Source organism: Protopterus annectens, chromosome 7.part0 (genome assembly GCF_019279795.1).
Source record: "Protopterus annectens isolate FY-2018-M chromosome 7.part0, PAN1.0, whole genome shotgun sequence".
NCBI classification, from domain to species: Eukaryota; Metazoa; Chordata; order Ceratodontiformes; family Protopteridae; genus Protopterus; species Protopterus annectens.
In genome coordinates this window covers 1752363503-1752389505 of record NC_056739.1, presented here as the reverse complement: position 1 = coordinate 1752389505, position 26003 = coordinate 1752363503, and the positions used below count along the sequence as shown (strand labels likewise).

Here is a 26003-nt window from a genome sequence, read left to right as displayed (position 1 = left end):
AAATGTGGAGATTGAATGGCCATCTGAGAGATGGTTTCCAAGTAGCAATCTATAAGCTCTAGGGTCTGAATGGGATGATGCATGAAATTTTGATAGTTGACCATGATCCCTAAGGAAGTAGACAGCTGGAGTAAGGTGTCCCTGGCCACAACTAGGGATGCTCGGGGGCAGTTAGGAGCCAATCATCCAGGTAGGGAAAGACCTGGAACCTCTGCAAATTGAACTAGGCTGCTACTAATGGCAGACACTTGAACTCCCATGGTGCAGAGGTGAGACCAAATGGCAGAGCTCTGAACTGGTAAGGATTGGCCCTCAGCTAGAAGTGCAGAAATTTCCTGGACCACCTCACAATCTTTATATGCTGTTAAGTGTCCTTGAGATTGAGTGAACACATGGTCATCCTTCCTCAACAGAGGCAGAATGGACTGCACCACCACCTCCAAAACCTGGTCTGCTTCACAAATGGATTCAGTTTGCACAAATCCAGGACTGGCCTGAGGTCCTTGTTTTTCTTTGGAACCAAAAATAAACTTGGAGACCCCAGAGCCTCTTTGTTCTGGTGGGACCTCATGGATGACTCTGTTTGCTAGCAGTTTCTGAATTTCAATGGCTTCTGTTCTTCTTTGATGGGGTAGTATGTCTGGAAGCTGTTTGGGACTTAGACTTGGAACTTGTAAAAATGGAAATAAGAGTCGTATTCATTGGCTATTCAACACCCATGTGTCTAATGTAATGGCCTCCCAAGGCTGTGAGTGTAAAGCCAGTCGACCCCAGAATGTCTCCACAGCAGAGCAGTCAAGCAACTCTTCAAGGTCGTTGAAAGGGCCTCCAAGAGAAGCCTCCATGGAAGCACTGGTTCTGCAGACAATCCCTGCCATTTAGATGATGTGTGTTATTCTTGCTTCCCCTGACACAGGGGGAACCATTAGATGGAGCTTCTTGAAAGAACTGCTTTGATTTCCTGAAAGAGAGATGCTTTCCTCCTCCTGGTTTTGAGAGAAGGTCCTTTGAGGGGTAGCGAAACAAACTCCAATGGCAGACCGTGTCTTTCTATCTTGCGCACTCCTGGTTAAACTGTCCTTAACTTTTGGCTCAAAAAGTGAGGAGCCATCAAATGGGGCATTGATAAAGGACACCTTAAAGCATTCTTCAAAGTCACACAACCTCATTCAAGCACGGCGGCCATAGAGATGCTGACAGCAACCGTCCAAGACGTGCCATCAACTGCACTGGAAAGCAAACACATGGACACATTAGTGGATTGCAGGGTGAACAGTCGAGTCTCCAGAATCTTCTGGGATTCTGGAGTCTGCTGTGTCCTAACTCCTTAACAAGTCCAACACAATGTCCAGCTGAAGTCTGGTCAAGTGAGCTAGATAGTTAAATGCCCTCAGTGTGAATGTGACTGAGATGTAAGCCAGCTTCCCTAAGCAGTCCAATGTCAGAGACACTATTTGGGGATGGATCGAGGAACTCTCATCTGAAATGTCCTTCTTAGTGGTCACTGCCACCACAACTGCATCCACAGCAGGACCCTCACTCCAGTGCTGCCGATCCTTAGGAGGGGTAAGTATCTTCTTGGGCTATTTGTGGATTGGTTCTACCATATCCGGCTTCTTAGGTTCATAGGTAGGTACAAGGCTATCAGCCCTAGGGTCTATGTAAGCCTAGCCAAACAAGGTGGCCTGGCTTTTGCCACCCATGGATGTTATTTACCTGCACCCCTGTCTAGCAGAGCCACTGCAGTGATTTGCTGGGTGAATTTCCTATTACTCATCCACTCGTCAAGATTTTTCTTGAAGAGTGCTAGTGAAGAACACTGCTTGACATAGATAGGTAGCTTGTTCCAGAGTATGGGAAGTCTCTGGGACAGGAATCTATCCCTGCAGCATGTTCTGTTAATTGTTGTGACGAGGTTTAGGTCTCTAGAGCATGTGGCTCTGAGGGATGGGGATTTCTTTAGGTGTAGCATATCCAACAGCTCAGGGTTTGACATAGCTTTGTATGTCAGGCAGAGATCACCTCAGAGTAGGCGATATGCTACGGAGTAGAGCCGGAGTGTTTTGAAGCGGTCAGCATAGGGTAACTGTTCGAGTTTCATAATCCTCTTTGTGAGGTATTTTTGTGGCCTTCCCAGCTGTTGCAGATGCCTTGTAAGGTACATTCCAAATGGGGTGTTGTACTCTACAATGGGTCTAATGAGAGCCGAGTAGAGGGGGACAATGACCTCTTTTTTCCTGGATGAGAACCCTTTCATGAGGAGGTGTGCCATGCAGAAGGATTTCCTGACCACTGGAGCAATGTGATTATCAAAGGAGAGGCTACTGTCCACTAGAGTCCCAAGGTCTCTTATCCCTTCGGCGTTAAGTGGGCTACTGCCTATGTGGTAGTCCATGGGTACAGGGTTTTTACCAAAGGGGATGAAAATGCACTTTTTGGCATTAAGCTTGAGGCCATGGCTCTAACACCATGTATCAGTCTCAGTGAGTCCTTTTTGCAGAATGTCCATGTTGTTTGGAGACTCTACTATGACACCCAATTTGTAGTCATCTGCGAACTTTGTCAGCCAGTGGCCCTCTATTTTGGCCTGTACTTCAGAGAACTAGATCCCAAACAGGAGGGGACCCAAGACTGAACCCTGTGGTACTCCACTTGTTACAGGTTTGGAGTCAGACTTGAAGTCTGCAATTTTTACAGTGTGGGTTCTGTCAGTGAGCCAGTTGGCGACCCATCTTGTGACGTATGGATTTATACCCAGCTTGGTGTGTTTATTTATGATACCAGAATGAGGATGGTTTTGAAAGCCTTGGCGAGGTCGAGATAGGCTGTGTGGACTGCCTTATCCTCATCCACGAGTTTGGTGACTGTTTCAAAGAAGTCGATCAGGTTAAGGAGACATTGATCTGCCCTTCACAAATCCGAACTGGGTGGGGTCCAGAGTATGGAGATTACCAATATCCTTGTTTATGAGTTCCATGATAATACGTGCCATGGCCTTGCAGACCAGGCTCGTCAGGCTAATAGGTCGATAGTTCCTGGAGTCCGTGGTGGGCCCCCTTTTGTGGAGTGGTACAACTGTTGCTGTGTGCCATTCAGTGGGTACAAAGCCAGTCGAGAGGCTATGATTGAACATGGGTGTTTAGGTGGGGAGCTAGTTCATTCTGAAGTTCGTGCAGAACACAGCCAGGGATATGGTCCGATCCCATGGATGCTGTGTTTTTGGCTTTCTATAGCACAGTTTTCCCCTGTTCAGTTGTGATTGCAGGGACACTGCATTCTTCTGGCATGAATATGGCCTCTTCAGGAGGTGAGGGGGGTAAAGGTAGCACTGAACCTATCAGCCAGGATGTTGGTGATATCAGTTGGTTCCGTGAATTTTGTGCCATTGTGCTGTAACTCAGAGCAGATCTGGGTGTTGCCACTGAGATTCTTGACATAGCTCTAGAATACTTTGTGGTTGCCTTTAGAATCAGTGGCAATCTTGTTTTCATAGTTCACTTTGTGGAGGATTTTATGAGGGATCTCAGCTTCTTGCTGAGGCTGTCCAGGGAGCTCCTCCACTTGTGGGATTTTGCTCTCTTTTGCAACAATTTCTTCCTTCTGTTGTAGAGTTTGTTTATAGCAGGGGACAACCAGATTGGTTTCCTTTTTTTAGAAGACTGCACCTTGGCTCTATTAGGGATAGCACGATCCATGCACCCGTGCTGGTGCTTATAGAGTGCGCTTGTATAAGATTGGGCAGTGGTAACTGTATTGCCCATTTGCATGTGTGTTGTGAAATTGGCCACTTCTGCCTTAAGAAGCACAAAGCTGGCTTTGGAGAAGTTTTCTACTGTGGTTTCCTTAGTGGGGAGTGGGGGCTGGATGTGGATATCTAGGGTGATTAGTTTATGGCCGGATCTGACCAATGAGGAGTTGACTTCAGGTGTGGAGCACCTATCACTCATGTTGGTAATTACTAGGTCTAGGATATTATTGCCCCTGGTAGGGGTGTGGACAAGTTGATCCAAGGCACTGGAGTTTATGAATTCTAGGAAGCGTTGAGGAAAGGAGTTGGTACAAGTGTAGCTTTCCTAGTTAATGGTGGAGTAGTTGAAATTTCCCAAAATTAGGGTGTTAGGCTGGACCCTGACATTCTCTATTATATCACAAAAGAAGGAGTGGGAATCCTGGGGCATGGTGGGGATCTGTAGCAAGCTACAATATGGATTGCAGTTTTGCCCAGAGTTAGTTGCACTTGGATAATTTTGGATGAATTATGTTGGGCAACTAGCCTGGAGGTGTGGTTGTCCTTAATGAATATGGACACCTCTGCCCTTGGTGTTCCGGTCCTGGTTTGATGGCCGAAAGGTATGGTATGAGTTATATCCTGGTAATGCAGGGGTGCTCTCTGGAGCCTTGAACCAGGTTTCAGTCACTGCACAGACATCTATATTCTCCATTTTAAGGAGTGCCTCGAGTGAGTGCATTTTGAGGTTTAGACTTCGGGTTGAGTAGCATTACCCTCAGTTTTTGCTTGCCTGTATCAGTTATGGTGGTGGTTTTGTTTTTTGAGCTTTGCCTAAAAAAGGCAATGTAGGGGCGGCAAGAGCCATAGCCAGTATCCAGAATCCCAGGGGCGACAGGGGCAGGCCATCTCTGGCAAAGCATTGTGGCCTGTCAACCATGTCATCCCAGGTAGACAAATACTGGATCCCCTTTGAATGACACCAGAAGCTTTGCCAATTATTGAAGTCAATCATGTTGTCCTTGTATTGCTGTATCATTCTGGGTGAAGGTAGGATGCTACTCAGGGCAAGGGTCATACCTGCCTGGAGTATAAGATCAGAGAGCTCCTCTATATCTCTTTTCATGTAATCTAGGGAGGTACGTCTCAGGTCATTCACACCAACATGGACAATGACTGAGTCATATTTGTACTTGTTGTGGAGTGACCTGAGTACATGAGTCATGTTGCGGATCCTGGCACTTGACAGGCAGCTAACGGTCACCTTCTCCTTGTGTATTCTGGTGAGTGGAACATCAGTGTGCCTGACTACAGAGTCACCTATTACCAATGTGTTAGGTACATAGTTTTGCCTTACGGGCAGTGGTTGAATGGCACACTGAGTCTGTGCATAATGTGTCTTTTGGATTGTGCTGAGGGCTGGAGGTTGCTTGCGTTTCTGCTTTGGAGGTCTCTGTTATTTGGGTAGATTCTTGCTGAGAGCCTCCAAGAATGATTTTGTGTATCTATGTGTGGGTGTTGGTGGTGTAGGTGTACTGGGACTATGTGGTGTGGAGTAGGTGTTTGCCTTCTCCTCCTGACTGACAAGTTCAGTCTTGGGTTGAGACAGCTTTGCCTCCAGTTTGGTTAGATAAATGCATCTCTCACAGGTTGTAGTGTCGGGTGGTAGGAAGAGAGGGTTGTAGGTGTACAAGAGGCAATTGCCGCAAGATGTCCAGATTCATCAGGTAGACCGGAGAGAACACCGGGAGCTGTCCCTCGGACATGCTTGCGTAATCACCTTTTTCTCAAAACAGTGACGATAGTAAGTACTAGGGCTTGTTTCCTCAAGGTAACTTTGAGGAAGATAAGTAACAAAAGAGCTGTCAACCACTTAGTAGTTAGAAAGGTTGAGTGCTTCAGAGATTTGTGGTTTATTTAGTGCTAACAGCTGTTCTAAACCAGTGCTGTGCACAGAGAAACAGATTCAGTTGCTACAATTAAGAAACTGGCTAGTTCTAAAGGAAAAACTGAAGAGCAGACTTTAAGGTGCTGAGAATAGTTTAACCTTAAGCGGTGTTGCGCAATGCGCAAACTCGTGCAAACATGGGTTTTTAACTCAGAAACTTGAAAGAGATAAGAATTAGCCCAAAATGGCCAATAAGGTAAATTTCAGAGCTGGAGGTCACTCCTCTTGCGGCGGATAGGCTACTCTAATGCTTACCACTCTCAATGATAAGCAGAAAGATCTCCTACTGGCACAACAAGGCCTGGACCACTCAGTAACACTAACTAAAGTCCTGAAACAAGCAGATCTGGGATCCAGACTATTCTAGTATAGGAAAGGATGGAAAATGAGCAGTACCGATAGTATTTTTTGAATTTTCTTTTTGTAATTTAAGCAGAAAAAAGCATTTAAAACAGTATAAATGCACATAAAAGGCTGTTGCACTTGAGTGTGATGTCTACAGTTGTAAATTCAGTTACATTTTAAGTTTTAAACAGGTAAAACAAGTGCACACACAGTAAAAATGAATTAACAGTACAATGCAGCAGAAATATAGCAAACAGTAAAAAATGGCTTTTTAAAGTGTGATTATCTTAAAACAGTTAACAGAAAGCCAAAAAGGTACTTAGAACAGCAAATAGTCTCGCCTTCTCATTTCTGGTGCTGCAGTAGTCTGCAGGACACCCAAACAGGATCCACCAGGCTAAAACAAGTGCAAACTCATGCAAACACGGGGTTTTAACTCAGAAACCTGAGAGGGATAGGAATTAGCTCAAAACGGCCAATAAGGTAAATTTCAGAGCTGGAGACCACTCCTCTTGCAGCAGATAGGCTGCTCTAATGCTTACCACTCTCACTGATGAGCAGAAAGACCTGCAACTGGCACAACAAGGTCTGCACCACTCAGAAATACAAACTAAAGTCCTGAAACCAGCAGATATGGGATCTGGACTATTCTAGTATAGGTAAGGGGGGAGCAGTACTCAGGATGTGGATGGGCCCAATCCAAAGGCCCCCAAAAACAACAAATCCTCCACAGAAGGGGTTTCGGCAGTCTAACCTCCTCACTGGCAAAAGAGCTCCAATGCCAAAAGAGGCATCTTCATGGAGGGATTTGGAGGACCCCTTCCTCGAGATTGGTATCCTCAGTAAGGGGACTCTCCAGGCAAGTCTAGGTGCCTCCTCTTGCACTGCCTCAACTGAATCTTCCTGCCCCGGAGACTCCGGAGGACACGGAAGAGGCAGGGGTCCATATAGAGATGGCAGATCAGAGGCCACCCAGGTTGAGCTATCCCACAGCAAGGTGAGTAACAGATCACAGGTGTAGACATGAAACAGGAGGGACACTGGTTATCTTGAATATTTCCATGCCTGATGGGAGAACATGCTTTCTACAACAGAAAAAGCAAAGGCAGAAGCAGGCTGGCTGAAGCTAGCAAATTTAGTGTCTGAAGACCTCAAGTTTGCACCAGAATCTGGAGCCACTCCACCCTGCCCAGACCCTAAGACTGGGACCAAACTATCAAGAGCAGAGGCCCCAACTGGGTGGGATGACCCTGAAAAAGGAATCATCGAGCCTGACCCGCACACCTCAAGGTTCACCCAGCTCCAACTTCACCAGAGTTGAGGATAGCAAGGTAGAGATCAGAGTCAAAATCAGCCAGGCTGTTGGATCCAATCCTGAGGAATGGAAGAAAACTGGCTCTGTAGACCAAGGAGCTGTACGGCCCAAGGCAGTAAACCAGGGTAGAGAAGCCATAGCTTTGGGACAAGGCTTAACTCCATCTCTGCCTGTAAACAAAAGACTGTATCAACTACTCCAATTCCAATATCTTCAAGCTTCCAATGGACTGAGATTACTGAGCCCTGGAAGGCACCAAGGGAGACTTGAATTGAAGTTTAGGCAATGGTTCTGCCTTTCGGATCCAATGCACAAACAGGAAGGAGACTGATGAAAACTCCTATGGAGTACAAGGGAAAAGGGAGAAAATGGAAGAGGAAGCTAACACTATCAAAAAACTAGCCAGTAAAAGGGTATACTCCGCAGAGCACACAACTGAGCTGCTGTCCAGAATGGAGGCAAACTAGATCTGGGTGTTAGCTCTGATGGAGTGGGTGGTTATGAATACAGGAGGTGAAGCCCAGCAGGCTGAAGTCTTTGGAAGTTTGCCAGCATCAGATCAGACAACACACATATCAAACCCAGATGGAAAAGACAATACTGGATCTAAACTTTCCCTACGAATCTTCCCCTTTAACTTTATGTAGTACTCAAGTGTGCAAAGAGCAATTTGTTTACAAGCTGAGGAGCACTTCCACACAAATTCAGGCATACATAGCTTAGTTGTAGTTTCTAACCTCACAGTAGCTTGTAAACCCCTGTCACCCCAATTAAGTACACCTAAAAAATGCCCGACACCATGAACAGGCACTTTTCCAATTTCTCTGCCACCAGCTCGGTAGATATGAGCAACCTGAGACAATCTAGGAATAATCTCATATTCATTAACAACCAGTTAAGCCTTAAAGAACAGATTCAATATGTGAGACATGTCATTACACAAGGTCACTGGAGGCAAGACTCTCAAGCAAAAGCAGTCAAAGTGATAATCAGGTTGTCAGTATCATAAGCATTACACCCACCACACACAGTACTGACTCAACACATAGACCAACATATGCTGAGGCACTTAAAACAATCTTCCTAACCCCCAAAGGCTTTCTAGACACTCACCCTACAAAAAGAATCCTCAGCAACTTCCAAAGCATTCCACCAAAACATCCAGCACAATACCCTCTACAGTCTCAAATTCAAAGCCCATAAGGCAAGCCAACACACTACTTAATATTTTAGTCATAGGAGACTCCAATGTGAGACAGAGATGTCCCGTTCTTCAGGCTGAATTAAGAAAAAATCATGGGCAGTTGTCTATCAGGGGCCAGGATCTGTCAAATAACACATGCACTCAAGTCATTAGATCACAAGTACCATTATGACCCAGTTGTAGTCAGTGTAGGTGGGTGTAAGTGACATGAGACATACTTTGCTGGACTATCTGAAGAGAGATATTATGGAGCTCTCTGACTGTGTGTCCCAGACATGTATATGCCTAGCATTGAGCAGCATTCTACCTTCACCAAGTACGATGCCACAATACAAACAAAAAATGACTGACTTCAAAAAATGGTTTAATTCTGTTGTCATTCCAAGAGGATACAATATTTGTCAGCATGTGAGGATATGATCAACAGACCACATTGCTTTGCTAAGTATGGTCTGTATCTGTCCCCTACAGGCTTTCAAATATCAGCTAAAACATTGTTCTTCCCCATAGTGCTTTTTTAGGCAATGCCAAACTGACAAACCTTCCAACATAGCAAAATCTAACCAAGAAAATCTAAAGAAGTTAGTGCTCAATACCAGGAGCCTAAACAAGAAACTCCACTCCCTCCAAGCTCTCCTCTCCCTGGAGAATGTGGACATCTGTGTAGTTACTGAGACTACTAAAGCCACAGGAAGCACCCCGGTAGTACAAGGCTAGAATGCCTTTCACACATTTAGACCAGCAACTGTACGAGCAAGGACCAAAGGTGGAGGTGTCTCAATCTCGATCAACATCAAGCTCACCTCAAGACTAGTCAAAACAGGATGATAAGCTTGAGCTTCTCCAGGTTCAGATTTCCATAAGCAAAGCCCCATATGATATCCTTGCAAGCTATAGGCCACCCTCTATCATTCAAGAAACCCACAGTTCATACTTGGACTTAATACAGGGTCTCATCATTCAACCCAATACCACATTCATGGGTGACATCAAATACCCCACTGTAAACTAGGATACTTATATGGCCACAAACACAAAGGCCCAGAGATTCCTGGACTTTGTAAACACAAATGTCTTGGATCAGACAGTCCATCTTCCCACTAGAGGTGCAAATATAGTTGACCTAGTACTCACAAACATGGAAGAATGCTGTGCTCCCCCCAGTGTAATGTCCTCTCTAGTAACATCAGAGCACAAAGCAGTCTCCTTTGTAACAAAAATCAGTTCTGTGACCCTGGTTAACCCCATAACATTTAGGAACTATTTTGAAGCAAGCTTTGTACTACTAAGTGTTAATCTGTCAAAATTTCAAGCCCCCCCCCCCAAAACCTGAGAACACAGCTGCTTATGCAGAATTGTTCACAGAAACCATGTAGAATCATGTCAGTAAATGCATAGAGACAGTTGTGCCTACCAGAAATAAATCCAGAACTACCTAAAAGAAAATCACCCTGCTGAAATACAAACAGGTTGTACAACCAACGAAAAAAGTCATAGTCAAGCATAATATAAAAACCTTCATCAATCAATTTAAGAAGGAAAGTAAGTCTACTAAAGCCATATTTGAGACAAATATAGCCTCCCAGGCAAATGACAACCACAAAGCTTTCTTTAAGTCTGAAACTTCAAAGGTAGAATAGAATAGTGTGCAGAACTAAATGCAAATGGTGCTACCTACATGGTGCAGAGAGATATAGCATATCTACTGGCTAACAACTTCACATCCAATTTTACACACCTCATCTCCCAAGAAATACCCAACACCACCAACCCCCAACTATCACTAGGCATCAGGTCATAGATGCAACCTCTAAGGCCAAGAACACTTTGTGGATGGGCCCCAATAAATGTCCTAAAATGCCTCCTAAATAACCTAAAATATGACTCATCTGGACTACTAGAGTCACTGTTTAACCACAGCATCCAGTCAGGCTTTGTGCCATGTGAATGGAGAAAGTACAGTTGTGTACACTTACCATAAATGTAGATGTTTGAGTGTACTCACTGTTGCAGTCATCACATTTGGGTTATCTGCTTGCAGTAGCCCTCAGTCAGCCTGATTATCAAAGTCTTGGGTCCTGCTTCAGTTGCTGTCATCTTCCATGATGTCAGATAGTCAGGGGTATAAAGCATGCAGCCAACGCCATTATATCAGTTTTTCTTGCCCCAAATGTTAGGTGCCTCCATAATGGGAAGCAATTAAATATATATACAAAGTTACACCTCCAACAAAAAAAGCAAATACACCAAAAAGCTTTAAGCATAGTAAAAAGGATAAGAGGTATAGCCAAAAGAAGTCCGAGGGATGGAGGGAGGGTAACCAGGACTGCAACAGTGAATACACTCGAACATCTACATTTATGGTAAATGTACACAACTGTACTATGTTCTTCATGTTTCACTGTTGCAGTCATCACATTTGGGTAGATTCCCAAAGCTAAGGATGGGAGGAGGAAATTAGATAGCATTAGGACCAGCTATAAGGCCCTGCAAGACTGCAGTGGCAAAGCCAGCTCTGGATTTAGAGAAAATTGGCAAATGGAAATGCTTGGTGAAAGTATGTACAGAACTCCAGGTAGCAGCTTCTAGGATGTCCCTGGTAGGGACACCTCTGAGAAAGTCTGTAGAGGTAGATGCAGCCCTGGTTGAATGTGGTCTTATCCCCTTTGGGACAGGTTTTCCATGGTGCTTATAGCAGAAATTAATGCAATGGCCTATCCATTTAGAAATGGTTTGCTTTGAAATGGCCTTCCCCTCTGCCCCTGCAGCAAATGCCACCAGCAGCTGTTCAGACTTCCTGAGAGATTTAGTCCTGTCCAAGTAAAATCTAAGTTGTCTGTGCTCATCTAAGGAGTGCAGTATGCGTTCCCCTTTATTCTGTGGATTAGAAAAGGTGGTTGGCAAATGAATGGACTGATTAAGCGCCATACTGGATACTACCTTGGGCATGAAGGAGGGATTGGTCCTGAGGGGCACTCTGTTTGCATGAAAGATGATGAAAGGCTCCACTGCTATAAGGGCCTGTAATTCAGACACCCTTCTTGCTGAAGTGATGGCTAAAAGGAAGGCTGTTCTCCAAGAAAGGAATTTCAACTCTGCATTTACAGCTGGCTCAAAAGGAGGTAGGGTGAGTTTTTCCAATACAAAGTTAAGGTTGCAGGCTGGAGTTGGGGCTCTCCTGAGTGGTCTTATGTTTTTGGCCCCTCTGAGGAACTGCTTGAGCAGTGGATGGGGGAAGAGGGGTGGGGTTCTGTGTTGTAATGAGCTGAAATGGCTGAGGCATGAATTTTGATGGAGGAAACAGAAAGGCCCTTGTGAAGCATCTCAGTTAAGTATTGAAGGATCTGAGGTAAATTGGGTGCTCCGGTGCCCATCCCCTGAGTTTGGTTCCAGGAACAGAATCTTTTCCATTTTTCAGCATAAGATTTTCTAGTACTAAGCCTCCTTGCCTCCAGAATGACATCCAACACTTGCTTACTAAGGGATGGTAACTGAGAGATCAGGTAATTAGCCAGGCTGCCAGGCTCAGGGTTTGAAGCTGAGGGTGCAGAATCTGGCCCTCTTCCTGAGACAGCAGGGTAGGGGTCTGAGGCAGGTGCCATGGTGCCAGCAGTGACACACTGCACAAGAGGGGGTAACAGTGTTGGCGTGGCCAGTCTGGTGCAATCAGTATCATCATTAGTTTGTCCTGCTTGATCTTTAGTAGTACCTTGGCAGAGGAGGAAAGGCATAAACTGATAGGTTTTTTCCAGGTGAAGGACAGGGAATCCACTTTCCAAGCTTGTTTGTGGGGAGTCCTTGTGCAGAAGTTGTCTAATTGGTAGTTCTGGGAGAAGGCAAACAGGCCTATCTCTGGGCTCCCCATTTGTTTATCAACATGTTGACTGTTTTTGGTTCCAGTTTCCACTCGTGTGGGTCCTTGAGAATTCTGCTTAGTTCGTCTGCCAGGAACTGAGCCTGTACGTGCACTTGGTTGCTCAAGGCTGTATTCCACAGAGCCATGGCTAGTCTGCAGAGGGTATGAGTGGGTTCCCCCCTGCTTGTTTATGTACCACATAACAGTGGTGCTGTCCGTCTTTACCGTTAATTGTCCTGGAAGAATGTGGTCCTTGAAGGCTGTAAGAGCATTCTGTACAGCTAACATTTCTTTTTGACAGATATGTAGGTGCATTTGACTGGGGTTCCATTTGCCCTGAATGCACTTCCCTGCCAAGTGAGCTCCCTATGCAGCCCACCAAAGGGCCTCTAACTGTAGGCAAGGTATGATAAGAATCATTGCTTCTAGATCCTGAGAATGTTGACACCATAGGATTTTTAGATACCATTGTAGTTTCCTCATATGCAGTCTTGCATATGAAATTAGGAGAATGCAGGAGGCTATGAACCCCAAGGCTTGCAGTATTTGTCTTGCAGATAGCAGGGTCTTTGTGGCCATTAGCTTGAAGTAAGCAGTCAAATGAACTTGTTTCTCTGGCATGAGGAAAGCCATCTGGGAAGTTGTGTTCAAGCTTGCTCCCAGGAATACAATTTATTGGCAGGGTACAAGATGTGATTTATTTTCATTTATGGTGTACCCCAGACAGAAGTTAGCACCTTTTGTACAAACACCAGATGATTCAATAGTATGTCCTGACTTTCTGCCTGAATTAGACAATCGTCCAGGTATGGGTATATTTGAATATTTCTTTGCCTGCAAAATGCAATGACTGGAGCTAGGCACTTTGTGAATACCCTGGGTGCAGTAGATAAGCCAGAGGGCAGTGCAGAGAACTGACAGTGCATGAAGCCTGCTTTGAAGCGTAGGTATCTTCTGCAAGAGTCCCTGATTGGGATGTGCAGGTAGGCTTCCTTTAAATCCAGTGTTGCCAACCAGGCATCCTTGCCTAGCATAGGAAGGAACTGGTGAAGAGTTAGTATCTTGAATTTTGGGATCACCAAAAAAGTGTTTAGGATAGAGAGATCCAGGATAGGACACCAGGAGTTGTCTTTTCTGGGCACCAGGAAAAGTCTTGAGTAGAAACCTTGTCCCCTTTCCTCTTCTGGGACAGTATGAATAGCCCTTATACTTGAGAGAGAGAACTTGCTTTTAAGCCTCTGCCCACTGATTTTGGGGTAGATCTGGCCAACCGTTTGGGGTTGGTAAGTGTTGAAGTGGAATCTGTGTCCTTGGGAAACTATATTTAAAACCCATTTGTCCTGGGTAACGAGTTCCCAGTTTTTTTGCCTGCAGAGCAATCTTTCCCCTAAAGAAGCAGTCAGCTGAGAAGGGTTTGGAAGTTCTAAAGTTAAGTCATTGAGACAGTTTACCATAAGGGGGAGTCTTACTACTCCCTGCTTTGGAAGTGGGAACCCCCCCACTGCTTAGTCCTGTGCATACCTTGGGACTGAAGCCTGGGTGTTCTGCTGGTTCTGGGTTTGGACTGTGAAGGCCTGAAAGAGGCAGGAAAGGACCAATTCTTAGAGGGCCGATGCCTACTAAATCTTGGAGGTTGTACTTGCAGGAAATCTTTAACAGTTTGCATAGATTTAGTTTTTCTCCTCCATCTTTTTAAGTACTTTTCCTGCTTTGTTGCCAAACAGGCAGTCCTGGTTTAAGGAAGCATCCAGCAATTTAGCTTTAACATGATCTGGCAAAGATTGCTCCTTAAGCCAAGCATGCCCTCTAAGTACAGACCCAGTGACAGCAGCCCTGCAAGATGCCTTTAGTGAATCAAAACTACATTGCAAAGTATGACTTCCAATTTGTTCAGCAGAATGCATTAAATCCTGTAAATCCTTATTTTCAGCACAGTCAGGAATCAACATCATTTTCTGTTTAAGCAAACCAATATTATGCTGCTGATACTTTAACATATGAAACTGGCAGTGTATACCTTCTTACCCCATCTATCCAGCGCCCTGGAATCTCTATCAGATGGGGTAGGATTTTTCGCAGTAGTAGCCTTAATGCCCTTGGGTCCATGTGAAATGGTCTCAGGATCCGCAGTAGGATTTTTAAAGAGGAACTTGTGAGAGTCAGGAACCCTGTAATATCTATCTGGTTTTCTGGGAGAAGGAGGTAAGGAGTCAGGGGCCAAGCTAGATTCCGAAAAGGCATCATCAACAATGCCCAGTACAGGGGGGATAGCTAAAGGCCTGTGTTGGGACAGGAGTAAGAAATCCCTAAGCCTTTTTAGAATCAGAATAATCCTGGCTTTCCCAGTGAAAATGCTTCCTAAGAGTATGCAAGGTTTCACCAAAAGAGAAATCCTCTGGAGGGGCAGCAGAGGGAACAGAGTCCTCTGCATCAGAATCCTCATAAGTAGATAAGGGTAAATCCTGGACATCAGAGGAAACAGAAATTTCAGAATCCTGATCAGAAGAAACATAATCAAATTCAGTCCTAGGTCTCTTAGAGGGGGAAGGTTGGCTTCCCCTGATTAATATAATAAGGTCTTCAGCCATTCTTATCATTTGTTTTTTAGGCATAGAGGCCTGACCATGCGGTCTGGGCGTTGGTTTTCTAGGCATGGATCGAGTTTTAGGCCTTGAAGAAGAAGATGGCATCGGTTTAATATGCAAGTCAGTAGGCCTGAATACACCCTCAGAAGCCGGTGCCTGCACAGTGGCTCCGGACCCATCCAAGGTAGAGACATCTGCAGGTTCCCCAGTTGAAGCATCTCGCGGCATACCGGACTCCGAATGGGTCTCAGTAGAGGCCTGCGAATCTGAAGTAGCGGGTATTAGGGGCTGCAAAAGCACATCACTGAGTACCGGCGAACTGGCAACTAGCTTAGGAGAAGCGTCGTCGGCAGTTTTGGACCTAGGTGGCCTGTCTCTGTCTTTATCTTTGCGTTTTTTCAGAAAGTCGGTAGTCGGGTGGCTTACCAAAGTCATATTTAGGTAATTGAACCAAGTACCAAAATATTTAGAAGCATAAATATAATGACGGTGAACAGTTTGTTGTTTGTTGTTTAAATAAGGCACAAAACCGACAGCAAGGTACGCCATGGTCAGGGCCTAGGCAAGGAATACAGTACGAATGAAAATCTTTATGAGGTATTTGCTTTCCACAAGAAATACAATTATTGACTTTTACTGACATCGGTTTAGAACAAGAAAAAGTTTCCCCAACGTGGTACTTAGCTTTAGTTGAAGACTTCGGTTCTGAAACTCGAAAACGAAAATTTCAGGAGTCAGCCGACCGGCACTTGCGAACTGCTTCTGCTTCGGGCACCGCACAGCAAGAAAGACTGATGTAATGGCATCGGCTGCATGCTTTATACCCCTGACTACCTGATGTCATGGAAGATGAGACAGCAACCGACGCAGGACCCAAGACTTTGATAATCAGGCCGACTGAGGGCTAGTGCAAGCAGATAACCCAAATGTGATGACTGCAACAGTGAAACACGAAGAACATCTACAACAGACATCCCTCTGCATAACAGCAAGCCAACAACAGACCCTGGGAACTAAAGAAACATAAATCTGACTTGTTTCATATGCAAAGCCATGGAAATAATTATTATGGAACTGATTAATAAGGACACAGCACTGTTTTGGAACAGACTAACCATTCACATAAAACAAAGCTCATCCTTGAGCATATTCAATCATAACTTGGATCAATGGATGAGAAATAGGAAATTTACTCCAGAACTCCCCTTGTACAATAATACTAAAGGACAGAGGCAGCTCCTAAATGCTTTACCTCAGTGGATGCCCCCCCCCCCCCGATATCTGTGGTTGCAACTGGTAATTATCACTACAGTAAAAGATCTTGGAAAAGATTGGGTGAATTCAAACTCCAACAGGATATGTTCATTTTAAATATCAAATGGGATAATTGGTTGGGGGAAATATGTATGTCTCCCAAATATGCAACAACGTCTAGAAGATTTAGGATCTTTGCTTGGAAGTGTTTACATTTGTATTTCTATAGCCCAAAGTAGACTCCAAAGAATATTTTCTCAGGTAGATAGCAAATGTTGGAGGTGTGATGGGCAAGAAAGAGGTAATTTGGAACATATTTTCTGGGCGAGTAATGAGTTGGCAGACTTTAGAAAATCCGTGCAGATTATTCTATTAAGAAATACTGGGTTAGCAAATTGGTATAATAAGGAAATAATTTTTTGAGCTATGATACAGAATTAGAATTGCCCAGGTATAGGAAGGCCTTACTGAGTCTAATTGTGTCGGCTGCCAGAAAAGCAATTACTAGAAAATGGAAATCAAAGTCTAAACCAACTGTACTAACAGTTGTGAATATAGTAACAGAGATAAAATAACTGGAATGGGATCTTTAGAAAAGGGTAGGAATAAATTACACAGAAAAAAATGGGAATTGTGGGAACAATACATGGAGAATTAGGTTTTGGAGCAGGAATGAGGTTTAAAAGAAGACTTATGAGCTATTTAACATTTGTCTAAATGACTGGACAGATTATAAGTGATGTATAATGTTTGCAGTAACTAAAAATATGTCCATACAGTTTGTTTTCATTTATATAAATGTATGATTGCTTATATCATATGTGATAATTTGATAAAGATGTCTCTTGTTTAAAGAAAATATAATTGGTTAAGCTTAAAATGGCCCACAAGAGCAATTAGCCTAGCACTAACCTATGAACTTCACGAATCTATTAAATTTAGCCCTATATGCCACTTTACTGCCCTTTTATTTAATGATGCCTAGTCCTCTAATGAGCAATCTTCAACTACAGATCTTAATTTTAATCCGTCTATAAACTATCCTTACCACCTTCAACCACTGATTCTACTTTTGAATCATTAGAAAACTAACTGTGCTCATGGATTCTGAATGCTGTAAATGTCTGCATTAACACAAACCCAGCCATGACCTATGCAGTACCCCCTTAAGTACTTTTTTTCTCTTGTGAGCTCTCCTCTTAACAATGTTCCCTCTGTATTCTCCCACCAAGTTCTCCTTTAATCATTTTATCACATTTACGCCTACACATGTGTTACCAAACCTTCTTACCAACTTTATCATAAAAACAGTAGTATTGGTATGGCTGTTAACTGTGTACATTATTAATATAGTAGATTATAAAAGAGTCTCCGATTATAACCATTTTAATATGTATTCCAGACATGGCTGACAAGAAATTCATCAGGCAAGAGAAGTTCGAATGCAGATCTTGGCACCCATGTCAAGAATATCTAACAGGGTTATGACTCGATCAAAACTCTTTGCAGTGCATGAAGCTTTACCTGCTTCACGTACTACCAGTTACAAGAAAAAACACATGAAAAAGTGTACGAATGTAAAATGTTTTACTGGTTTTAAAAGATGGCAAAACACTTATAGATCCCTGTTAAACAGATACAGCATACTGCACAACTTCACAGCTATAGAATGTTAAATAAGTCCAAAAAAAATCGGAAGCACAAAAGATCAAAATCAGAAACAGTTTTTAAATACTGCTCTATCTCACTCAGAAATTTAGTAGAAAGTACAGTTGTGTAAAATCTAACCATTAACGGTAGATGTCTCTTTTACTGTTACAATATTCATAACTTCTGGCATCCCCTGCCAGGGACAGCCCAATGTCTGGTCAATATACCATTACCTAGGGAGCGTCATACATCAGACATATGTTTCTCATGCTAACGTAGGGCATGAAGGTGATGTACAAGTGCTCCCAACTCAGAACTGAAGTGCTCCAGGAGAACCAGGATCCCCAGTGGAAAGGAGGACATGTATACCTAGACAAAGGAAGAATGAGAGGATCCTCTCAGCCAGTATGAAGACACCACCCATGTAAAAGGAAGAGAAAAGGAGGCAGGAGAGATGGAGGCTGTGAATACTCAACAATGAACAGAAGGACATCTACTGTCATGGTAGGATTTTTACACAACTGTACCATGTCCTTCCACATCACTGCTGCAGTATTCATAACCTAAGGGTGAGTACAAAAGTTACAGTGAAGACAGGGAGGAGGAATGCAAGGAGGAGCCCTCCACAAACCCATGCAGAATGCCCTTGGCAAAACCTGCCCTGGCCCTGGTAATGGCACCCAATTTGAAATGCCTTGTGAAGGTGTGAACCGAAGACCAAGTAGCAGCTTCAAGGATGGAGTTGGTGTCCAAACCTTTGGAATAAAGCCCCTGAGGAAGCCACAGCTCTAGGGGAATGAGCCCTCATGGAAGTAGACAACTGCTTACCATGAAAAGAATAACAAAAGGAAATGGCCTTGGAAATCCAGGCAGAGATGCTTTGCTTACAAACAGCCAAACCCAATGTCCTGGTGTGAAAAGAAACAAAAAGCTGATCAGATTTACAAAAGCCCTTTGTTTTGTCTAGATAATATCTGAGTTGTCTATGCAAATCCAAAGTATGAAGACCCTTCTCACTATCAGACTGTGGAGGAGGGAAAAATAAATAAACTGGACAGACTGACTTAAGTGACAACTCAATAACCACCTTGGGCATAAAAGAAGGATTTGCATGGACAGACACCCAGTCTCTATGAAAAAAAAACAAAAAAGGAGGGACCACCATCAAGGCCTGTAGTTCAGATACCTTTCTGGCAGAGGTTAAAGCAACTAATAAAACAGTCTTCCAGGTGCAATACTGCAAAGAAGCAGCAGGCTCAAAAGGAGCCAGCCTCAGCTTTTCAAGGACAAAATTAAGATCCTTAGAAGGGGGAATGGACTTTAAAGGGTCTAATATGAAGGACGCCTTTGAGATACTGCTTCACCTCAAACCTAGAGGCCAAAGGTAAAGTAGCAGACAGGCAAAGTGGTTGACAAGTGGGCTTTCACTGAACAGTATGTCAAGCCAGCATGCAGTAGTTCACACAGACAGGAAAGAACCAAAAGGACCTCCACTGAAAAGGGATCCTGCAAATGTCTGAGACACCAAATGGAAAATCTCTTCCATTTGGAAATACATGACTTTCTGGTATTGGATTTCCTGGCCTCATGCAGGACCCTAAGAACGTCCTCAGAAAACTGGCATTGGAAAGGAATCAAAATGCTATCACCCAAAGTGTCAAAAGAAGAATGGACAGGTGAGAGTGAAGTAGAGTTCCTTTACCTGTGTGAGAAGATCCAGAAGGTGAGGTATCTTGTGATGACTACCGGCCAGATGAAATAAGAGTGGGAACCAGTGCTGTCTGGGCCAAAAGGGAGTCACCAACAAGATCTTTGGAGAGTCCTTGTTGATTTTATGAAGGATCCCTGGAAGGAGCGGAAGGGGAGAAAAGGTATACAGGAACATTCCCTTCCAAGAGAAAGACATGGTGTCCACCCTCAAGCCAAAGGACTTCAGACTCTGGAAAAGAACTGAGGGAGTTGCCTGTTCAGAAGGGAGACAGAGAGATTCACTTAAGGAACACCTCGCTGATGAACTATGTCCAGAAACACATCCCTATGAAGCATCCATTCGAGAGGCTGTGTGCTGGACCTGTTGAGAAAATCTGCCACGAGACTGCACTCTGAGGACACACAGACTGCCTGAAGGGTGACTTGCACATTGATGGTTGTTTCTCATGTTTTACTTGCAAAGAAGCTAAGAATTCATGCTCCTCTGTTTGTTGATGCACCATATGACTGTGGTGTTGTCCATGTGAACCTTCGAAGGACCTGGGACCCAGAGTGCATGAAAAGCTTGAAGGGGCAGAATGAGAGCCTGTATTTCCTTGATGTTGATGTGATCTACCCTATGCTGATGTGGCCAAAGGCCTTAAACATACAGCTTTGGTGTGTTTGTGAAGAGTTCCTGAGATGACTTAGGAGGGTTGAAATGAACACCTGGACTGAGACATAACTGCTGAATCCACCAGTGAAATTCCAGTTTGAGACAAGAGAGCAGAGGAACCAAATGGTCCAGCGGTGGAGGTGCTGAAGCCACATTGATTTGAGGTACCACTGAAACTACTGCATATGAAGCCAGGCTCAGGGGAGCATGGGGATGGTGGAGGCCATGAAAGTACAGTTGTATAAAATATTACCATAACAGTAGCTGTCCTTCTCTTTACTGTTGCAGTATTCTTTACAACAGGGATCCCCTGCCAAGGGCAGCTCAATGTCTGGCCAGTATACCAAAGCCTTTTGGTTGTAAAGGGTACACCGTATGTCACACATATGCTTACTTCCCAAGCACAGTGTACAGCATAAAGGTGACGTCCAGATGTACCATACCCAGAACTGAAAACTCCCAGTAGGAACGACATCCCATGGGTAAAGGCAGGTAACAAGCATGTCCAGAAGAAAAACGACCAGAGGGAGGAGGGAGGGAGCGAATATGGCAACAGTGACATCTGCAGTTATGGTAAGATTTTACACAACTGTACTATGTCCTTCCATATCACTGTTGCAGTACTCTTTACAACAGGGAGAATATAAAAGCTCAAGAAAACAGACTGGGAGGAGGAAGGGCCAGCAGAACCCTCTAGAAAGTCATAGAGAATGGCCCTGGCAAATCCAGCTGTGACCCTAGAAATGATATCCAACTTATAGTGCTTAGTAAATGTATGCACAGAAGTCCAGGTTGCTGCCTCAAGAATAGAATTAGTATCCAAACCCTTGAAAAAAGCACCAGAGGAAGTGACAGCCCTAGTGGAATGAGCCTTAACAGAAGAAGGAAAGCTCTTTGCATGAAAATAATAGCAAAAAGAAATGTCTTTAGATATCCAAGAAGAAACAGTTAACTTGGAAAAAGCCAAACCTAAAGACCTAGTATAAAAAGAAACAAAAAGCCATTCATATTTATGAAAAGCTTTAGTCTTATCCAAATAACATCTGAGTTGTCTACGCAAATCCAGGGTGTGCAAAATCTTCTCACTAGCAGAATGCGGAGAAGAGAAAAACATGGGCAAATGAACAGACTGATTAAGAGATAACTCATTAACCACCTTGGGCATAAAAGAAGGATTAGTATGAAGGGACACCCTATCCTTATGGAAAAGTAAAAAGGAGGAGCAGTCATAAGGGCTTGCAGCTCAGACGAGTCTATATTAGAACATCGAATGTTTAATAGCTCGAATCACTAAAGGTCAACCTTTAATGATTGAACTATTAAAACATCAAATGTTCATAAAAAAAAAATTAAAAAAACAAAAAGAAAAACTAAAGGGTGTAGGCAGGGGGGCAATCCCGCCTGCACCCCACCTGCTACTTAAATATACCAATTCCGAGACTGCACTATATTGAAGTAAACAGAAATCTCCCCTTACGGAGATTTCCGTTTACAAGTTCAATTTTCTCAGCGTTCGCTACTGTCATTTCAACAATATCAGATTTGATATTGTCGGCTTTCGACAATGTAATAGAGACCCACACAGACACGCATCTGGCAGACGGCCAAAAGAAAAACAGTCTTCCGACAACAATGCTGTAAGGAAGAAGAAGCAGGCTCAAAAGGAGCCAGACTCAATTTTTCTAAAACAAAATTAAGGTCCCGGGAAGGAGGGACAGGCTTCCTGGGAGGCCTAATGTGAAAGGTGCCTTTAAGAAACTGTTTGGCCTCAAATCTAGTAGCTAAAGGGGGAGTCAAAGGCAGACAAGCAGTGAGAGCGGATAGTGGGCCTTAACCAAAGAATATGTCAACCCAGCATTGAGCAATTCACATAAATAAGACAGAACCAAAGGAACATCCACAGTAAGGGGATCTATGTTATGAGAATGACACCAAACAGAAAACCACTTCCATTTGGATAAGTAAGATTTCCTATTGGTGGGTTTCCTGGCCTCCTGCAGGACCCAAAGCATGTCCTCAGAAAAAAAGGTGTCTGTGGGGGATCAACACCCTAACACCCACAATTTAAGTTGAAGAGTAGACAGGTGCGGATGGATGACAGATCCCTTACACTGTGTGAGTAGGTCCACCCTGCGAAGGAATGTGTGATGATTGCCCTTAGGCCAGATGCAGAAGAAGAGGGAACCAATGCTGTCTGTGCCAAAAGGGAGTCACCAACAAGATTTTGGGAGCATCCTGTTTTATCTTGAACAGGACTTTCGGAATGAGAGGAAGGGGAGAAAAGGCATAAAGAAACATCCCCTTCTAAGATAAAGAGAGGGCATCGACCCTTCTATCCCCTGGCCTAGAAGGGCATCCACCCTTCTATGCCAGAGGATATGGATCTCTGGCACAAAAAAGAGAACGTTGTCTGTTCATATGGGAGGCAAATAGAGCTATTTGAGGAGTACCTCACTGGTGGACAATGTTCAGAAACACATCCCATTGAAGCATCTACTTGTGAAATAGTGTTACGGACCAGTTCAGAGAATCTGCCATAATGCTCTGATCTGTAGGAATGTAAACTGCCTGAAGAGTCACCTGATACTGGATAGCCGGCTCCCAAACCTGAAGGCCTAACCTACATAAGAGACAAGACCTTGTCCTCCCTTGCTTGTTGACATACCACATCACTGTGGTACTGTATGTGAGAATCTTGAGGGGCCCTGGAAGAAAGAGAATGAAAAGCCTGAAAAGCCATTAGAAGAGCTCTTATCTCTGACATCGATGTGATCTTTCTTTTGTTGAAGCAACCAAAGGCACTGTGCCTTCAAAGGGCCAATGGAGGCCCCCCCATTCCACATCTGAGGCATCTATGAAAAGTTCCTAAGAAGGGACTGGAGGGTGGAAAGGAAGCCCTGGGTTGAGAGACAGCTGATGAATCCACCACTGAAGTTCTAGCTTGAGGCATGGAAGTAGGGGGATTAGAAAGTCTAAAGGATGGGAATAGAACCCACTGAGGCTTCTTCATGTGGAGCTTGGCTAGAGGGAGCATAAGAATGGTGGAAGCCATAAAACTCATAGCCCTCGAAATTCTCTGGCTGTGGCTGACATCAGAGGAAGATGGGATTACAAGAAAACAATGAGACTTAAGGCTTTGGGAGGAAGCAGGGATGCCAGCATTGGAACAGTCTGGATCCTGCAACTCAGAAAAACATGATCCTGAGGAGGAGTCATAAATGACTTCTGGAAATTTACAGTAAACCCCAGGCTTTGCTAGACAGACATGGTAAATTTTAGATGCTAAAGTAAGATCCCTTGAGAGGACACCTGAATAAGCAGGTTGTCCAGGTAGGGAAAGACCTGTATCCCCCTTACCCTGCAGAAAGCAATCACAGGAGCAAGGCATTTGGTGAAGACTCTTGAGGCAGTAGAAAGGCGAAATGTTCAAAGCAGAGAACTAAAAATGCCAGGAAGCAACTGAGACACATAAAATCTTTCCGAAAACGGGATGAATAGGAATCTGTAGATAAACATCCTTGAGATCTAGGGAAACTAGAAAAGCCTGAGGAAGTAGCAGAGGAAATAAGGTTTGAAAGTATAGCATACAAAAGGAAGGGACCTTCAGAAAAAGGTATTTAGCTGAGAAAGATCCAAAATGCATCTCCAGGTGCCTTCTTTCCTGGGGACCAAGAATATTCTGGAATAAAACCCCTTTCCTCCTCTGAGGAGTTGGAACTTCTTGAATTGTTCCTTCAGCCAACAGGCCCCGAATCACCATCTGGAAAAAAGGGCAGTTGTTCCTGAGAAGGCAGAAAAAGGGTGAGCGACAGATTTCCAAACAATGTAATAACCCAGGTGAACTATGGAAAGATGCAGAGAAAGAGGAATGTGAAAGAGAAGAACAAGATAGTCAGACAGCACCTGGTGTGACAGGAAAAGGCGGCTTTTGAGTAGGAGGGGTTTGGGTAGCCCTAGCAGGGCTAGCCCTTCTACCACCCTTTTTAACTCTGGGGGAGGGTGAGGCTAGGACTATTTATGAACAATGGCAGGCTTATTAAGATAACTCCTCTGAAATTTGGGCACAGGGAAAACAAAAAATATGTTTCCACTCCTGTAAGGCCTTGCCCTCTTACAGGAACATAAACAAGTTTGGAGCAGCAGCACCAAACAAATTCTCATTATCCACAGGAGCATCCATCAGTTTAGCCTTGGTATCATCAGGCAAAAGCTGAAGTCTGAGCCAGGAATAACTCCTCAAAACAGATCCAAAAGTAGCAGCCCTAGATGAAGCATCAGCTGCATCACAGCTGCATTTATTGGAATGGAGCGCCACTTGGGAGGATGTCCCAAGCAAGGCAAGGGCAGAGGCCTTCCCCTCAAAATCGAGAAGACCAGAAATAGCTTGACAGACTTAACAGAGAGAAGAGCCAAAAACATACCTAGTCATATGTGTCTGATAGTGAACAGCTCTAAATGCCAGTGTATAGCACAAGTATACAATGTTTTACCCAGTCTCTCAATGGTTCTGCTATCCTTATCAGATGGAAGCAACTTTGTAGAAGGCAACAATTTGGAAGGCTTATCTGAAGCCACAGACACCACAGAAGGGTCAGCAGAGGGACACTTAAAGAAACTTGCAGTCCTCAGGTACTTTATAAAATCTACCAGTTTTTTTGGAAGTAGTGGGTTGTGAATCAGGAGCCTGAGAAGCAGTAGAAAAGGAATCCAGCAAAGCAGCAAGAACCAGAGAAACAGCAGAGGGCCAGGAGACTCCATCTAAAGAAGCACATAGTACCACATCTGAACATCAGACACCTGAGCACAGTCCCATTTGAAAAATTACATCATTCTTGAAACAGTGTAACCAAATAAAATGTCCTAAAAAGGAGAGAAGTCAGGAATAATAGTCTTTTTCCTCAGAACCATAGTCAAGTGGTGAAGGAATCTAGACTTGTCATCAGAATCAGCTTCCTCCTCAGAAGAAGAATCCTGTTCCCCGGGTCTCTTAGAAGGGGTAGAAGACCGGGGCAGGGGTTAGCTATATGGCAGTTTGAGAGCCATAAGAGCATTAAACAAACCTTGAGTGAAGTTCTGCCATTCATTCTGAGGATCTTTAGGAGCAAGCGAAATATGTCTAGTTTTCTGCTTATTTTTGAGTGGGACATAAGCCTTATAAAATTTTGGAGGCTCTGACCCCTGAAGATGCTCAATAATGGTAGTTGGGACCTTTACCCTTACTAAAATCTGAGAAACACCCCTAGGCCCTTCAGTAATAACCAGCCGTGGTTCTGCATATATATCTGAGGCGCACATCTGCAAAACCTCCGTGGATGTGCGTAGCTTCGGTTCCATCCCAGCCTCAGATGCAATCATGGCAGAGGAATCTGAGAATGAAACTGGATGCTCCCCCAGGCTTTCACCAGCCTCAACAGAGACGTCCAGTGAATGTGGTACAGACGAATAATCAGACCTAACTTTCTTGGCCTTTTTCTTCATAGTCAGCTGGTCCTTGGACCAGGAAAATCTTTACATGGTATCCTTAACCAACAATTTAAGTTCTTGGTTCTCAAGCTAAATCGTTAGGAAAGAAAGTGGACTCATCAACTTCTTAGGGATAAAGGACAGACAAATCTCGCAAAACATGTGATCGTGTGAAGAATCTTATGCTCGACAAACTTTATGGGGAATCTGTCTCCCGCACTGGCTTTTCCCATTCTGAATTACACAAAACCCAACAATCAGAAAAAGGTAAACGCAAGATAAATAAAATCA

General features: G+C 44.0%; 1 protein-coding gene across 1 annotated transcript in view; it reads right to left on the bottom strand.

The window, feature by feature from the left end:
• The window catches only part of LOC122807224 (AP-3 complex subunit sigma-2), a 1165940-nt gene that overhangs the window by 882202 nt on the left and 257735 nt on the right, over window positions 1-26003 (bottom strand). The gene's annotated exons all lie outside the window — the stretch shown is intronic.